The sequence below is a fragment of the Lacerta agilis genome, chromosome 11, assembly GCF_009819535.1.
Source record: "Lacerta agilis isolate rLacAgi1 chromosome 11, rLacAgi1.pri, whole genome shotgun sequence".
NCBI classification, from domain to species: domain Eukaryota; kingdom Metazoa; phylum Chordata; class Lepidosauria; order Squamata; family Lacertidae; genus Lacerta; species Lacerta agilis.
The window spans coordinates 42,542,162-42,561,047 of NC_046322.1; the positions used below are offsets into that span (position 1 = coordinate 42,542,162).

The 18,886-nt window shown below is 40.4% G+C and overlaps 1 protein-coding gene across 2 annotated transcripts in view; it reads left to right on the forward strand.

Moving 5' to 3' along the window:
• The window catches only part of KCNN2 (potassium calcium-activated channel subfamily N member 2), an 87,055-nt gene that overhangs the window by 24,682 nt on the left and 43,487 nt on the right, over positions 1–18,886 (forward strand). The gene's annotated exons all lie outside the window — the stretch shown is intronic.

Sequence of the window (18,886 nt, forward strand, 5' to 3'; positions counted from 1 at the left end):
TGTCACTTCTGTTCCCTATAATTGTTAGCTCCTTGCCTTTGAAGCATTTTAAGGAGATTATTAAATTGTATCATTACTTTGCTATAGCATCACAGGATGCAGAGTGATATTTATTTTGCTTTCACCTAAACTGGTATTTAAGTCATCAGAATCTGCCTGTGGTTTATTTTTGGCTTACCTAGAACATTTAAGAAACTGGCTGGGAACTATTAAGAGTGCAATATGTGTGTGTTTACACAGAAGTCAGTCCCACTGATGGTCTTCTGTTGGGCTTTCTCCCTGGGCAAGTGTGCATAGGATTGCAGCCTTAATCTATTTTTGTCATTATTGTTCCAGTTCATATTTCAGGTATTTTAATTATGTTGTGACATGGTTATTAATGTGATGATGCACATTTAAAACTGGGGAAGGATACAGGAGAACTGGGGCCTCACAGATGTTGGTGAACGTGATCCCCATGTAGTTAATAGGCCTAATGTCACTGGCCTTGGTTGAATGTAACACTAATGAGGGAAACAAACCATGGTTTACTGGGAACCAGGCAGGTCTGCTGGTTCATGCTACTCAAATCGCCCCAGTGGTTATGTGTGAACCATCACTTGTGGTTTGTTTCAGGGAAATGAACTATGAGAACAAGCCAACAATGCACTGTTTACAGTGCAGTCCTGTACACAGCATTCATAGGATTGCACTGTAAATGTGTTTTTATACAGTATTATGTAAGCTGAATGTCAGAGTGGTGATGTACATATATCCAGATGTTGTTACCTTGCAACTTGGCTGGGAATGGGAGAGGGCTTGGACTATTGCTTCACATCCACCCAGTAATTCTATGAATTCCAGCATTCTTTTTAATAAAAATAATTAATGTAGCTTATTATAACTGAAACAGTTCTTGCGAGGAGGGGTGCCAGGGGCTGAACAGAGGAGGAATGGTGGGCACTGCCCACCCCCTTCTCCTGAACATTCCCAAGAAGAGGAGGTCAGTATAGATTTAGAACAGCGGTTTGCAGAAGGTTCAGAGGCAGCAGAGGGGAGAAGCTGGGAAATATTGGGAGAGGAACAGCAGGAAGAAGAAGCACCAGGGGAGAGACAACTGACAGACTCTGTGTCCTTGGAAAGCATTCCTGCTCCCCCCCTCCCAGAACCAGGCGGGCATTAAGGGTGATAGAACAGAAAGCTCAGAGGCAGAAAGCTCAACTTAGCCAATGCAGGGATGAGGTAGAATAGGAGAGACAGAGGGGGTGGGACTTTACTCAGAGAGCAATGCCATTATCTAGGGGAGACTGCTTTCCTTTGTCTCTCTCTGTTCATAGTGAATAAATAATTTGGTAAGAAATTCTTCTTGTTTATTTGTTTCTTGGCTGCCACTGTGGGAGGGAACGGATTCCTTGAAGCCTGACAGGGGAAGACTAAGCTCCCATGTTCTCATGAGGAATTGCATAATGGGTGTGGTGGATTTCTCATTGTAAATATTATGAATATTTCATATCTATCTATCTATCTATCTATCTATCTATCTATCTATCTATCTATATATATATATTCTTAAATGCTACTTTTAAAAAACACGATACTTGTTTCCTTGGATTAATTGGATCTGCACGCCCAATTTCCTGCACATCATGTTGCAAATGTTCCCCTAAAGCTGTAAGCCTCACACACACACAAAAAAGCTGTGCTGAATTGCTGTCATTTGCTTTGGCTTCAAGATACTTATTAGCTAAGTTTTAAAATGTAGCAAAATTAAATAAGAAACCTTTACAGGAGAGAACATTGGGCTTGCCTGTAATCAAAATATTTCTTAATGTTTTACTAGAAGCAAATAGGGAAGCATGCCCATTTCGTTCCTCTCTTTCCCCTGCTGAAAAAAGGCTTCCAATACTGGAAGAGAAATGGATAACAGGAAGAGGTCAGACAGGAATACGTGTGGGAATGATGCTGGTCAGCAGGCCAGTTGGCTGTTAATTGATTTGGCTCACAAAGGGTGATTGCTGAATACTGTTAAGGCTCAAACAGGAGATAATAATCTTTTTATTTCAGTTACCAAAGGTTAAGGAGAATGTAAAGTTGTGTTGAAAATGTCATTGGAGTGTCATGACCCTGTTACCATGGCTACAATGCGCATGTGGCTGGTTCATGCACATCTTTGACTTAACATATGGGTCTTGTTCAGAATGTGCACATACACCAGGCATGTCCGAAGTAAAATCCAAAAAAAAAAAAAAGCTCAACAACTTCAACAACCTTGGGGTAAACCTCAACACATCCTTGGGGTAAACCACAACCTTGGGGTTGGCCCTCACGCATGTTCACTTCATCAAATCTGGCCCTCTGAAAAATGTTTGAGCACCCCTGAAATACACTATTTCCTCCCAACAAGAGGACTCCGTGTAACACCTTCTAATTTTGCATGGGGAAGTGTTTTTTTTTAACTACTTGTCCCATCATGTATATGTTAAAAGCTGATTCCCAACTTATCAGTAAAAGTTCACTTAATGCCAAATCCTTCCACCATTGAACCTGTAATGCAGAGGCTGTGCCATTGATTCTTCCTTGAAGGTCAGGAAGCCAGCATCATCATGTACTCCGGGAAATTCATATGGACCTCTCTCTGTTGGTCATTTGGAAAACTCTAAAGCAGGCATAGGCAACCTTCGGCTCTCCAGATGTTTTGGCCTACAACTCCCATGATCCCTAGCTAACAGGACCAGTGGTCAGGGATGATGGGAATTGTAGTCCGAAACATCTGGAGAGCCGAAGGTTGCTGACCCCTGCTCTAAAGGCATTTTCTTTTTTTAAAAAAACCCAGTTTCCATTTGGGGGTTTTGTGATTGATTGTTTAAGAACAGTTTTATCTGTTAGTGTTCTTTTAATGTTATTTATTTTTTTACTACCAATTTATATTTTAAATTTTATGGTTGTATCCAATGGGATTTCTCTATTTTCTCCTTTCACCACCCCAAAATCTGTTCAGGGGGTGGGGTTCCCCAACCTTCTAGAGCAGATTTTGAGGAGGGGTTGGCTAAAGGGGAGAAATGGGTGGACGCTGCATTGACCAGAGCAAGATGGCGCCAAGGGATACAACCCCTTAACATTGCTTCCATTTGTTGTAACTTGCCTTGCCAAAAAAGATGGGCTAGAAATACATTACTTACTTACTTACTTATCCATTATTAATATATTAGCTACGTAAAGTACCAAATATGTTATTTGTGTTGCAGTACATAAAACACACATGTCCTTTCCTGCAACATTACAGGTTCTGTAAAGCAACAACATGACACTAAAGGAGAGTGAGTTGGAGGGCAAAGCACAAACTTTGCATTAAAATCATTGGAAGAGAATGCAGAGAAAATACTGAGTTGAAACCATAACCTGCCCAACCTTTGTGAAATCATTGAAACTGAAATATTACTCGTGAACAGATTTCTTCTTCAGTGTTGTAAAAGTAGTCATAAAAAATTAATTACAACAGTGATCAAGGACTGCCCATCATCACTTTGATTTATTAGCATACCAATGCAGGGAGCGGTCAAATAGTTTATTGTCGTTCCATCTTTCATGCCAGATGCTGAAATGTCAATGTTAAATGGCTGAAAGCATAATTTGTATTGCTGTTTAAATGTTTGCACTTCAAAAAGGTGTTCATAATTAAGGATGGGTACAATCATTTTTAAAATAATATTTTATATCTAAGTAGTGGGGGGGGGAATATACAGTAACCATCAAAGACATTGGCACACAAAACAACAGTAAAGTAGAAATAGAAACTCATTAGTGAAGCTCTGCCCTTGAATAAAAACAGAGTTAAGTGTTCTCAATCCCACTGAAATCAATGGATTTAAACATACTTAGCTCTGTATTGGATTCTGAACTGGAAAAGAAATAAACTGATAGTACAGATCTTAAAATACACATTGAATTAAATTCTTAAAAAAAAAAAACAGTTCTAGGCCCTGAGAAGTTCAATTTTTTTAATGTGGTTGGCTGTGTATTGTTTTTGTGAGTAGTGTTTCTCCATCAAGTCTTTAAGGCATTTGGGTTTTGCAACGTTCATTACTGCAAAGAGTTTTACACTTGCTCATCATGTTCTGCAAATGAACCTGTCACTGAGCTGCAGAACTTCAAAAGTGAGCAAGTAACAATATTGTAAAATACTGAACTCATGACAGGTACACACTCGCTCCAGCAAATGTTTATGCACATTTTTAAAACACACACACACACACACCTGTTTATAACTTAGGATCTCTGTATTGTCTCAGTTTCCTGGAATCAGTTGTTGTGGCCACAGTGTATCCACCCAAGATGATCTGCAGCACAGCAGAACAATGGATGGAAATGAAACACTGGATCCAAGTGAAGTTGATAGTTGGTGCAATTGCTTCTCTTCCTTCTACACCCTGAAAGCAGTGGTGTTGATACAGGGTCTTTGCGGGCAATAGTCTACCACATTTTCATGCTCCTCATCTTGGTATCACTTCGATGCTGTAGGGAGAAGAGTCCTCTAAAAGGAAGCACAGCAGCCATGGCTTAGTATTTTCAACCAAAATTTTACATCAGCCTGAAGTTATGCAGGCATCTAAAGATAGCAATTCATTGGCCTGGCACAGCTATACCAGATATGATGGAATCAATAGGGGTGGAAGTATCTGTCAATTTCAGTTTCTTCAAGGCTTTTTTGTTTTGTTTTCCCAATGTTAAATTTAGTTCTCCACATTTTGCCGCAATTTACAATTTTCTCCTTTGTAATATAAGCCTCAAGAAAACTCAGTGTCATCTTGGCATCAATTTTTCCAAATATACACATTTTATACCCACTTTTGACTAACATACACATATTTGTAACAATTTCCCCCATTTATAATACATTTCCATGTTATTTTCACTAATACCTTCATTTTTATGCACACATTCCCCCCAATACGTGCGTTTTTATAAACATTGATTGGAGAACTTCATTGCAAAATTCAGATAAGTTCAAATTTTGAAAGATAGCTGTGTTATGGTTTGGATATTGTTTTGGAAAGTGCAAATTTGCAGATTGGGTTTTGAATGCACACTGAATCCATTTTTTTCTTCCATCCCTAGGGCCACTTGTGTTTGTTCTTGACATGTCCCATTCCAAAACAGGTCTGGGTGAGATTACTGTCTACTTTTCAGAAGGCCAATAGCTTAGTGGTCGAGCATCTGCTTTGCATGCAGAAGGTCTCTTCTCATGAGGTGGCCAAAGTATTGGAGCCTCAGCTTCAGGATCTGTCCTTCCAGTGAGCACTTAGGGCTGATTTCTTTAAGGATGGATAAGTTTGATCTTCTTGCAGTCCATGGGACTCTCAAGAGTCTCCTCCAGCACCATAATTCAAAAGCATCAATTCTTCAGCGATCAGCCCTCTTTATGGTCCAGCTCTCACTTCCATACATCACTACTGGGAAAACCATAGCTTTAATTATATGGACCTTTGTCGGCAAGGTGCTGTCTCTGCTTTTTAAGATGCTGTCTAGGTTTGTCATTGCTTTTCTCCCAAGAAGCAGGCGTCTTTTAATTTTGTGACTGCTGTCACCATCAACAGTGATCATGGAACCTAAGAAAGTAAAATCTCTCACTCCCTCCATTTCCCCCCCCCCTTCTATTTGCCAGGAGGTGATGGGACCAGTGGCCATGATCTTAGTTTTTTTGATGTTGAGCTTCAGACCATATTTTGCGCTCTCCTCTTTCACCCTCATTAAAAGGTTCTTTAATTCCTCCTCACTTTTTGCCATCAAGGTTGTGTCATCAGCATATATGAGGTTGTTGATATTTATTCCGGCAATCTTAATTCCAGTTTGGGATTCATCCAGTCCAGCCTTTCGCATGATGAATTTTGCATATACCAGTAAGTTAAATAAGCAGGGAGACAATATACAGCCTTGTCATACTCCTTAATAATGAGGTACAGTAGGTGGACCAATGATCTGACTTGGTACAGAGAATACAGGTAATAATAACTGAATCTTTACCCTACCTCACCTTGCCTCTCTACTCCATCAATTTCAGGCTTTTTTGTCCCAACCTAACTATTGGGTAACTGGCTGTGGTTTGAGCTTGGGAGAAAAATGCTTGAATGATGATGCCTGGTATGGGGAGGTCAGCTCACTGCACATGTGCATTCTTTTTTTTTGATGTGAAAAGTAGATCCCACACCTTACCCTCTTTTAGGCATTAACATGGATGATATATGACTAAATAAACATGGATTCCACCATCACATCCAGTTGAGTTCTCAATAAAGGACATTCTGTTTAAGGAAAAGCATGGCATTTTCTACAGTATTGTTGGGAAACAGCAATGGTTATGTCGTTCTGGGAATAAATCAGCATAAAAATTTAGAAAGACATAAACCACTGCTCTAGAACCATATGGCCAAGCATTCATAATTTAGAGCAAAAGGAAGCAGTAATATCTGGAGCATAACTCTGTTCCCATGACTGCGATTTGTTTTGGCTGGCTTTTGATGTTGAATTTTAGCTTGTTGTGACCCACCTTGGGATCTGCTAGTGAATTGTGGGCAATAAGTTGAATATCATCATCTCCATAGTCATCAACAGAGATTGTATACAGTAATAAAGGATATACTACTGTATACAGCGGAAGAGTCACCTGAAGCCATTCTTGATGGATAATCAAAGCTAGTTATGGTAGCAGATAATTTTCTGGAGTGAGTGACTTACTAGATCTTGGGAGGTTCTATTTGTGTGTGTTTCTTAGGAAGTAGAGCCTATACATAGCCCAGTCTGGATGACTGCCATCCATGTCTTGACAATGCAATTTTGAGCCCAAGCTCAGCAAAATATTCATCCATTCCCAGAGCTGTGAAACTTGGGCATATTGCATTACTTTGAAAACATTGCATAAGCTGTTCCAAATCTTATTTATTTTAAGGTATAGTTGAAGATGCCACTCTTTCCTTCTCTCAATGCCCTGCATCTTCCCAGGCTCTCCATGGGTGCCCCGGCATCTTCCTGCCACATTGTAAAAAAGAAGAAAATGTATGAACCTCTAACTAAAACTGCTACCTTTTTTTCATGGCCCCAAAGTGGTTTGATGAGTGGTGTTGCTGCACACATGCTGGAAGGTACATGGGTAACTGTTGCCTGTTACCTGGCTTTTATGCAAGTATGCTTAGGAGGAAATTGGGGGTGGAGCAGGGGAAACTATGGCCAAGCCATTTGTTCCAGATCAATTTATTTATTTATGCATTCGTTAGTCGTACTTCACCAAATGCTCCCAGGGCAAGTTACAAAAATATCTTAATTAAAACAAGTACAACGTACATCAGTATCATAAAGTAACACTACAACTATTTCAAAAACTAATTTTTTTTAGCTTCTGAAGGAGTATGTCTTGCATCTAGATTGCCTGGGCAAAACCCCTCTCATTTTATTGCATTCAGAGGCAACGTGTTTTGCTCCATGATATGAGGCAGAAGGAAGAGTTATAAGAGGGAAGCTTCAAAGCATTGTGAAAGGCTAGCTGAACATCTGAACATAAGGTTAATGGGAGTCATGTGGCTAAAAAGCCCATTTCACGCTTTTGCAAATGTGGACTACTTCATATATTCAGACTTCAGCTGATAAGAGACTTTTGAAAGACCATAGCAACCCATTAACTTTCATAACTTAAAAAGACTGAGATAGTTTAAAGAATCTTTGTATATTGCAAAAAGCAATACTTTCTTTCCTACCCATAGGGATAGCCGAAACCTGCCTGCACTGCTTCGGAATAGTTTTTTACTTTTTTTTTTAGCTGGGTTTCCAGATTGTCCTGGACTTCAGTAGCAACTCAGCCAAGCACCCAAATGAAATTAGTTATGGCACCCATCTACAGCAACCCCAGATAAATTGTTCTCTAAATAAAAATGTTTTGGCTTGTCCCCGTCTCCTGGAAATTAGTTCCATTGGCCTCACTAATATATTAACAGAACCAAACACTCTGGTAGTGCCATAGTTTATTTGGTGCTAAAAACTGTAGCATTAATTCCGTTGCCTCATCTCCTCACGCAGAAGCAATGGACACATGATGTGTGGCAGTTCTAAAAGGCAGCCTCCCAAACCCTGAATTATTTTTGCTTTCCAACAATGACATCTGCTTCAAAGCAGATTGCAGAGGTTGTCTTTCCTGGTCTCTCAGCTAGTTGCTTATCTAACAAGACTGGTGACTGCAGACCTGCTGACATAATTAGTTTGTCACATATGCTTATTACGAAGAGATTTATACAATGAATGTCTTTTAATCCCCCCCCACTGCCCTGTTTAGACAAGAGTGCAATAATTACGTGGAAAGGTTGGCCTTGTAATAAAATAATTCATATTCATACATAAATGGTCAGGCCAGCAATGAAACATTCAGGTGTGCTGAACAGTTTGCAACACATCCCTTGGAGCATAGATAGCAAGAATGGCTCAGCAATACGAGTCAGAACTTTTTCTAGCTCATCCTTAACGTTTGGCTGTAACACGATAATGTAACATATACAGTGTCTAAAACAAAGGATGCTTCTATATATATATTATAATCCTGCTTAATTTGAGATTATGGGCAGTTTGGGGGTGTGCACTAAGCATGCTCAGTCCTCACTGGGACATTATTGCTTTCTTCCCTCCTTTTTTATGGGGGGGGGGGTTTTGCTGGTGATGAAGCGAACATGATTGTGTTCAATCTTAACTATAGTAAAAAAAAAAAAAAACCACTAGGATTTCTCCATTGATTTCTCTTGGCATCTCTTCCTTCCATCTCTAGGGATTTAAAAAAGTAGATTTACAGTATGAACCAGGAAATGACTTACCCACACCATGAGATAGTTTTACTACCTTTTTTATATATCGATGCCCCTCTTCATTCATCCTCCTTTCTTAGCTGTTTCATTCCCCCTCCCAGCTAGCCCCCCTCCCCCTTTTAACTGTTTTTATTTATTGTCATGGTACGGAAGATAAATTTTGAGAAAACGATTGTTTACAGCGGTAAACAACAAATAACTTGTCCTGATAAAATTGCAGACTTTTATCATGCCGCGTGTTAGAGTTTCGTTTCATTACTCTACTCCCATCTAAGGGTTCAAGTGTGGCACTGGGGGCAACAGGTGTGGCAGAAAGGGGGAGGGTGATTGCTCCTGGCACCCCTTGCCAGGGGAGCACCCATAGGATTCCACAGTCTTGGGAAGAGAAATGCCCCTTTCCTCGCCCCACTCAATGTCCAGTTTCATCCAGTTGATGGTGTTTCCTGCTTGGCAGGGGATTGGACTGGATGGCCCTTGTGGTCTCTTCCAACTCTGATTCTATGATTCTATGATCTAGTTTTTACATTTCTCCCCCTCTTAAGTCAGACAGCGTTCTATGGCTATTGAGCTCTCATTGGACTGTGTTGGATCAGTTTCTTTTCTCTTAAGGACTTCCTCCGCCCCCCCTTTTCTTTTTTTTACTCCTGCAAAACTTTGGATTATTCAAGTCTTTTGAAACCCCCTTGGGCATGGGTAGTGCCATTTTACACATTTGCATTTGCATGTGAAGTCTTGAATAAGAAGCAGAGAGAATGGAAATAAATGTAAACCCTACACTGACCGGTAGTGTTGCTTTGGACAGCTTTTGTTTGGCCACAAAAAATAAAAATGTTTGGAACCTCAGATCAGGATTCATGATGACCGATATAATGGTACTAAGTACATTCATTTTAGCCACATAACTTTACGGCCCCAAAACACTGGATGCTGATTTCAGCAGTCATTGCAAACAATTACAAAGTGATTCTAATTCAAATAATAGAAGTATTGCAAGGTTAGAGAGATGAACCAATTACTATACCCAAAGCAAAATGAAATATACAGTATGCATGCTTCTGAAAAGTGCCAATTATGACAATTTGGCTGTGTTGCTTAATTGCTTCTCACTAGCTCTCAAACTGTTCTCTCTGGAAAAAAACGCATGGAGAGCAGCCACGAATAATGGAAGGAGGCTGTGCTTGCAACCTCCTGACAATCTTTTCACAATCTCGGATAGTGGCTCACAAACAGATGTTCACCTAGCCATAGCCCTTGACAGACTTTGTATCCAAATAAGACTATGCATATGGAAAGCCTGGTAATGCAAACCTTGGTGTCATGATTGTGTGGAGGCTAATATAATCTTTGTCCTTTGCCACCTTGCACCTCACTCATAGCTCTTCGGTGGCAGGGGAAGGGAGGGGAAGGCTGCATCCTCCTGCATTGACTTCAATGCCAGCTCTTAAAGATAAAAAGCATTGCTTCTGGGTATTAATTCATGGGCAATAACAAACTGAAGAATAGGTTTAAATACAAGCTTATTTAGAACCTTTAACATGAGAATAGTAAGATGAATTGCATTTTGCTTCAGGCTTCAAACCTTATGCGGGAAAAGACTGTGTTCTTGCATTTCCTTAGTACGACAAGGCTGTATATTGTCTCCCTGCTTATTTAACTTATATGCAGAATTCATCATGCGAAAGGCTGGACTGGATGAATCCCAAACCGGAATTAAGATTGCCGGAAAAAATATCAACAACCTCAGATATGCTGATGATACTACCTTGATGGCAGAAAGTGAGGAGGAATTAAAGAACCTTTTAATGAGGGTGAAAGAGGAAAGCGCAAGATATGGTCTGAAGCTCAACATCAAAAAAACTAAGATCATGGCCACTGGTCCCATCACCTCCTGGCAAATAGAAGGGGAAGAAATGGAGGCAGTGAGAGATTTCACTTTCTTGGGTTCCATGATCACTGCAGATGGTGACAGCAGTCACGAAATTAGAAGACGCCTGCTTCTTGGGAGAAAAGCAATGACAAACCTAGACAGCATCTTAAAAAGCAAAGACATCACCTTGCCAACAAAGGTCCGTATAGTTAAAGCTATGGTTTTCCCAGTAGTAATGTACGGAAGTGAGAGCTGGACCATCAAGAAGGCTGATCGCCGAAGAATTGATGCTTTTGAATTATGGTGCTGGAGGAGACTCTTGAGAGTCCCATGGACTGCAAGAAGATCAAACCTATCCATTCTCAAAGAAATCAGCCCTGAGTGCTCACTAGAAGGACAGATCCTGAAGTTGAGGCTCCAGTACTTTGGCCACCTCATGAGAAGAGAAGACTCCCTAGAAAAGACCCTGATGTTGGGAAAGATGGAGGGCACAAGGAGAAGGGGACGACAGAGGATGAGATGGTTGGACAGTGTTCTCGAAGCTACTAACATGAGTTTGGCCAAACTGCGAGAGGCAGTGAAGGATAGGCGTGCCTGGCGTGCTCTGGTCCATGGGGTCACGAAGAGTCGGACACGACTGAACGACTGAACAACAACAAAAGTTCCATTTTTACACTGCTATTCCTTTAATGAACTCATGGGTTTCCACCTCCCTTTCATTTTCACAACAACCCTGTGAGTTAGTTTGAGGAGAGAGAGAGAGAGAGCGAGCCAAGGTCACATCACAAACTTCATTGCTGAGTGAAGGTCTACCTTGACTGAACCTCCCTGGTCCTAATCTGACACCCCCAACACCAAAGTGCACCAGACTGAACTAAGACTAGCAGCTTATTTCAAAAGTGCAATGGGTTGTGTGTACTGATCAGGAAGATGAAACAAAATTCTCCCGCTGAGATATTTAATTGGCTTTTAAGATTGCGATTTAAACGTTTTTTCCATTTTATTAGCAACAGTATATGATTGCAGCAGACAGATAATGGTTTCTACATCCAAAAGTTATGCTGAATTAAAGATGGGAAAATGTGGCCATTCTATCAAAAAATGGAAATGTTTTGAGGGAGTGGAAAGATAAAGCAGGGAATAATTTATTTAAAGATGCTTGAGGGAAACGGGGTGGGGGGGTGGGGTTGGGGGAAACAGACCTCTTCTTCTCCTTACAGAGTCGCGAGGTCAGTTAGTTTGATGATTCTGCCCTCTTGGAATGGAAAAAAAAATTCTATCTAGAGGGAAAAGGGGGTCAATATCTTCTTCTCCTCTGAACAGAAAGACAGAATTTATCTAGACACTTTATGTCCCTGCGTTTCCCAAGCAGTACTCCCCGCCACAAAGTGACAGTAGACTACCAGCAGTGGCAGTCTGAAGGAGTTTGAGGTTGCCCTGGTACTAGCTCACCTGAGAGAAGAAATTCATGTTCATCCTTATTTAAACAAGTGTCTCTATCATTTTCTACTTAAACTTCAGGGTCTCCTGGACTTGGACACCTTGCACTCTTACCAGCACCACAGCTACCTGGTGAATTGAACCAAGAGTTTTATTTACTCTGGCCAAAATCTCCTTCATATTCAAGACATTAGGTGTATCTCTTTCCAGAGAGATAACAAACCTTAGCAGAACTGGTAGGGTGAGATGTTCCCTATCTTCTTGGCTAACTGTTCTGGCAAACTTTGGGAATGATAAATACTGTACCTTAAAAACATTTCCCTGACTGAGATTCTTTCCAGTACAACCATCTTTCCAGATATTCTCTCACTGGCACCAGGACCTTTTCTTTATATGAGAACTTTAGTCTTTTGTTTTCTGCAGATTTCAAGCCCGACACTCTCGGGGGGGGGGGGGAGAGCCACTTTATTTTTCAGTACTCTGCATATACAAACCAGTACGGATATGTCATCACACCCACACATAAGAAAATTACCATCTGGCTTCCCAACTTTGTGTTAAGGAATTTACTTTGCCAGTGTTTCAAAACCAAAGGCAAGCATCCCTTGAAATTCTTACTCTCAAGGTGATAATCCTGGTAGCATTAATGTCAGCTAAGTGGGTGGCTGTATTTGTCTGCTTTCATACTAAGGTAGTTCAACTCCTTCATTTCTGTTTTATTCCTAAGACAAACACTATATTTCATTGGGCTCAGGAACTGGTTTTACATTCCATCCAGTCCCTGTGAAAGGAAAATGAACATGTTTATGCTGCATTGCAACTGCCCACCTCTTCTAATAAGTGGAACTTCTGTTATCAGAAGAGGTGGGCTCCTGTAGAAAGTCCCACCTTCTCGCTCGCCGTCATACCCTCCAACATCTGACTGATCCAAATCGGGGTGCTTGGTTTTTGTTTGTTTGTTTTTTGGTCCCGAGCTCACTCAGGAGCCAACTGACTCACACCAGAGCATGAGACCAAAAAATGAGCACCTTTTGGTCCAGTGCTCTGGCGCAAGCCAGCTAACTCATGCCAGAGCATTGGACAATTCTGGGATCTAATCAGAAGCTGGGATGGCTTCTGTAATTCCAGGATGTTCAGATGGTTGAGTGGCATGGAAGATGAGAAGCTGCAGTAGCGGGTGGACAGGACACCTGCCTGCTTCCTTCTGTCAGTGGTGCTGGTGATGGACATAAAGGAAATAAACTCTTTCTCCCCTTTGTCACCATCCCAGATCTGCACGAAGAAAGCCTGTGTAGGACGTGAAGCAGAGAAAGGACTTTCTTCCCTTCATGTCTCTTGTCGCAAGAAGGAAGCCTGCATAGATAGGGCACATGTGTTCTCCCTCACCCCCTGCCAGCACAACTGGCACTGAGAGAAGTCTGCAGGAGAAGCGGGTGGCAGTGCAGACTTCCCCCACCCCATGGCAATATGTAGATCCAGTACTGCACTGCAGATGTAGATATTGCTATTGAATTGACTTGTGCTAGATGTTTTTTCCTGGTGAATAAGAGATGGGCCTGATACAAGTGTACCAACCTCTCGACCTGTTAAAAAGAAGAATTAACAATGGCAGGCTCTGGGTGTGAGGGTTCTGTTGGCTAAATGTCGTTGTTGTCATCTTCCTCCTCTACTTCCTATGTCAATGGGTTCCCTGACCATGGGCTTAGCTGGTGGCTGTGGTGGGTAGCTACATGCTGTCATTTTACATTTTCTGCAGTGCCTAATGTAGCATAGCTCCAGTGCATTGTGGGAAATCTGTCTCTTGCAGCTGGCACAAGGGAAGCATCAGTGCTGCCAGGTTCTGCTAAGATACAGAGAGCCAGCAGCCGTTTGACTGTGCTGAACGTTGACACCAGACCTGGCCCCAGATGCCATTTTTATATGTCAACAGGAAGTAAATGTTCTCCTCAGTGGATTCTTCTGTTGGCATGCATGGGGCATTCCTGTGCAGTGAAGTGAATGGGAAAGACTCTGAGCATAAAAAGTCGTCTCTGGGAGCCCTACAGTATTTCAGATTCATTCCATACTAGAGCTTGCACTTCTAAATACCATGAATTAGGGGTTTCTTATCAATAGTGGAAACAAATGCATTAATTGTCACCATCAAATCAACCGTTTGATACAGTCTGGCACATTTTCAGATTACTTGTTTGTAAACAGTGTTCTTCGTCTAGCAAATATTCAGCAACACTTCTCTAACTGGTTTTAGCAGTCTGAACTGTTAAAAGCAAAAAAGGAAAGAAAATGTTTCCTCATTCCAATAAAGAGAAAGGAGGGAAATCATTGCAGAAGATGGTTAGAATGGAAAAATGCTTCATGAAACAGCAGACTGGAGTAAAAATAAATGTTTCTATTTTCTTAAAGTGTTTTTTTTTAAAAAAACAAAAACAAAAACAAAAAACCTGAGTACTAATTGACAATCTGGCAAAATGCATTAACAGGCTATACATGTTTTGCAAGATGGCAGAAGCAATCTTCCTCCAATAAATGGATGTTCTGTGTCTCTGCTTGGTGTGTGAAAATAATGGTTTTAAAATGAATATGTCCCTAATTAAGATCCGTGCCCAAATTGCAATAAAAATAGTGTTCTGCGCCTGTCTTTGATCAATTTTTGCAATATTTGATACTTTTAATGTGCATTCTTTAGGTCATGTATCCTCAAAATAAATATATTATTCTCTGTTGATGGGAAACATAAATGTGACTTTAAGGTTGAGGTACTGAGGAACTTGCCTTCTTCATATTCACATGTCAGCAGACATTATGACTGGACCAAATTGACCCCTGTTTCATGCACCTTTGAATGGGCTGTATTGTTTCAGCAAGTTTTTGGGAGGCAATTTAAAATTCCTTGGTTGGAAGAGAATAGTAGCAGTTGGGGCATTCCACCGTGACGTGTGTGACATTCAGACAACGTTTTCAGTACTTTTGTAATTATTTTGACCCTAAAACAACAGCTGGTTCAAAAGCAATTAATTGACATCTGTCATTTATGTCTTAAGATATAATTAATTTGATTTGGAATATTTTTTATGTTGCCTGAATAGAGATACAAATTTTTAATTTTGCGTGACGTGTGTGACCATTTTGCAAATGTTTTTCCCTCTCTTCTCAAGTTCTTTGAATATTTCTGTGAGTTCTTGTAACATTCATGGAAATAAAAATTATTAGAATTAAGCCATATATGTGTAAATCCAAAAGAGGGCTTTTAGGAATATGAAGTAGCAATACTAAGGCTAAAAAACAACAAATAGTACTGTGACGTGTGTGACATTTAACGTGACGTGTGTGACCGCATATGAATTTTTTTCCTAATGAAACCCTTAAAAATATCATTTGTGTGGATAATTGTTATCTTTTTACAGATTGAGGTTAACAAATTAATAAACATTAACATAAAAGTGGAATTGGACAAAAAGCAATCATCTTTAATGTTTGCACAACTTGTAAAGGTAAAGGTACTCCTGACCATCAGGTCCAGTCGTGTCTGACTCTGGGGTTGCGGCGCTCATCTCGCTCTATAGGCCGAGGGAGCTGGCGTTTGTCAGCAGACAGCTTCCGGGTCATGTGGCCAGCATGACAAAGCCGCTTCTGGCGAACCAGAGCAGTGCATGTAAACACTGTTTACCTTCCTGCTGGAGTGGTCCCTATTTATCTACTTGCACTTTGACGTGCTTTCGAACTGCTAGGTGGGCAGGAGCTGGGACAGAGCAACGGGAGCTCACCCCGTGGCAGGGATTCGAACCACCAACCTTCTGATCAGCAAGCCCCAGACTCTGTGGTTTAACCCACAGCACCACCTGGGTCCCTGCACAACTTGTAGAACAGCCTTATTTTATTGACAGTTACTGAACCAAAAATAGCATTGCATTGGTTCATTCGAACACATTCACTTTACTTTCAAATATATTCAGTTCTCTGGCAAAGTGAATTAATTTTGGACAATTTTCTCTAGCTCTTTGTTCATCTGAAATCCAAGCCACATCTCCCCTCACAGTTCTTCTTTCAGGAACAGCTCCCTTATGAAGAGTCCCAGGGCCAGGGGGTGGGGCAAGGCAGGTGGAAGGAGGCCTTCCACATTTAACATTATTTATTTATTTTTAAGCATACTACTCTTACCTTGACTTGCAAATGCAACTTCAAATTTGTGAATTGTTACTCAATAGAAAAAAATATTTGGTCAGCAAATGAATATTGATGGAGCATAATTTTTTTGTGATGTTTTGAAGATGGCACAGTCACAGCCCTTTGATGCCAAATTATGGAGCAAAATACTTCAAAGCTTAATCATAATCTAATAAATTTTTCTGTCAAATATTTGTTTGCCATAACAGATGTACTTGTTATGATCTATGCTAATATTTTATTATTTACATGTATTTGCATTTTTAATTTAAAAAAATGCTCCTGTCACACACGTCACAGTCACACACGTCACAAATAGTGACGTGTGTGACTAAATTTAAAAAGCCCAATATTTTTTAATATTTTTTTCAAAAAAAAAATCCAAACTTTTTTTTAGTGTTTTTAAGTTTAGTAAGCTTATAAAAAAAAATTTCAGCATGGTGAAGTTCATGGCTACATTATTAGATAAAAAATATTAACTTATTGTGACGTGTGTGACACTGGAAGCCAGAACCAGTCACTTTAACATGGACAAAATTTAATCAAAATCAAAAATACTTTTCTGCCAAATATTTTTTGGCAGAACAGATATACTTGTTATGATATATGTTAATATTTTATTATTTATTATGTTTATTGCATTTTTAAAAAAACATGAACTCATCATTAAGATTTCATTTTAGAAAGTGACTTTCTGAACTTGTACAGTTATTTCCAATTTTCACTCCCCCAATTTTCTTTATATCAAATTATATTGTCATTTTAACAAAATATACACTTTCAACTACATAAAATATTTTTGGGGGAATTTTATCTTTAATTTTAATATTTTAGACCACAGGACCACTTTTCATGGAATGCCCCAGTTGCCATTTTGGTACCTCCAGAAAGCCTTGTTCTAATCTGCTTTTTGAATTTAGGGGGATTCAAAATGGCCGCTTCATAAAATGTGGCGTCCTCCTTTGCCACTTACTGGGGGCTGCCTTTATAGTGGACAACAGTTGCAATCTACATAGAAACACACACTTTTACAAAGTGAGCAGATTGTTCTACCAGCAGCTCAGTGTTTGTTTGTTTTTTGAGAGGTGCAATATTAACCACCACCCGCTGACCATGCCCCACCTAAGTCATGTTCAGCATAAGTTCTCCAAGTGTGTGAATATGGTACACCACAGTACACCTGCATCAGCATGACCGGATACCTTCATCTGCCCCAGCTGCAACAAAACGTGTCTCTCCTGTATCAGTCTTTATAGCCAAAGGAGTCTGTAATGTAAGTTCAGCACATGCAGAAGAAATTACATAGGCTCAAGGTAAAATGGAACTTTCTTCTAGCCCTGACCCCAACATCTTTATATTAAGCTCAGATGTCTGCAGCAACGCAGCCTACACATGTAGACCTCTACATTCAAAGGCTTCCACACATCCTGGACCCCTGATCAGACTAGTTTCTGGTTATAGGTTTCAAGCTCGACATGAGTCAACAGTGTGATGCAGCAACAAAAGACAGCTAATGCTGTTCCATGCTGTATCAACAGAAGTATAGTGTTCTGATCAGAGGAAGTAATAGTACCACTCTGTTCTTCTTTGATCAGACCACACCTGGAATACTGTGTTCAGTTCTGGGCACCACAATTTCAGAAGGCTATTGAGAAGCTGGAATGTGTGCAGAGGAGAGCGACCAACGTGATCAAGGGTCTGGAAGCCAAGCCTTATGAGGAACGGTTGAAGGAGCTGGGTATGTTTAGCCTGGAAAAGAGGAGACTTAGTGGAGATATGATAGCCATCTTCAAATATCTAAAGGGCTGTGACATGGAAGATGGAGGAAGCTTGTTTTCTCCTGCTCCAGAGGGTAGGACCTGAACCAATGGATTCAAGTTACAAGAAAGGAGATTGCAACTAAAGTGTCAATAAGAGTCGTTTGACAGTAGAGCAGACTCCTCAGAAGGTGGTGGACTCTCCTTCCTTGGAGGTTGGATGGTCATCTGACATGGATGCTTTCGTTGAGATTTCTGCATTGCTTGGGGTCGGACTAGATGACCCTCACAATCCCTTCCAACTCTGCAATTCTATGATTCCAACACATGTGGAAACCTACCCACACAGAGGTCTGCATGCATAGATTTCCATGCTGCAGTCTTCAGTGCTTAACTTGCTTGCTCTTTGGCTGGGACCAGCAATGTGACCTAATCGCCCCTTAATTGTGTGAAGCCCTCCTTGTGTGAACATCAATAGGTGCTCTAGTGGAGTGACATCCCATCACTGAGGAGAGAGAATACGCAATGCATTGTAAAAGAACTTTGTTTAATTGCTAGAAACAATTCTGAATGGTTCAGAGCGTTCAGAGATCCTAGATTACACATTCATTAAGATACTCTTGATGTGGAAGGATTTACAGTAACAAAACAAAACAACAGACAATGAGAAAATGCTGGCATGAAGCTTCTATAATTCAAACACTTTTTACATATTACGGAAATTAGCGCTGATTTATAAAGCCAGATTGAAGCAGGAAATATACTGACTGCTTACTGTCACTACCTGATTAGGAATGCAGGAGCGGATGTAGTCATGTTTACATCAGTTTTTACCTTAGTGT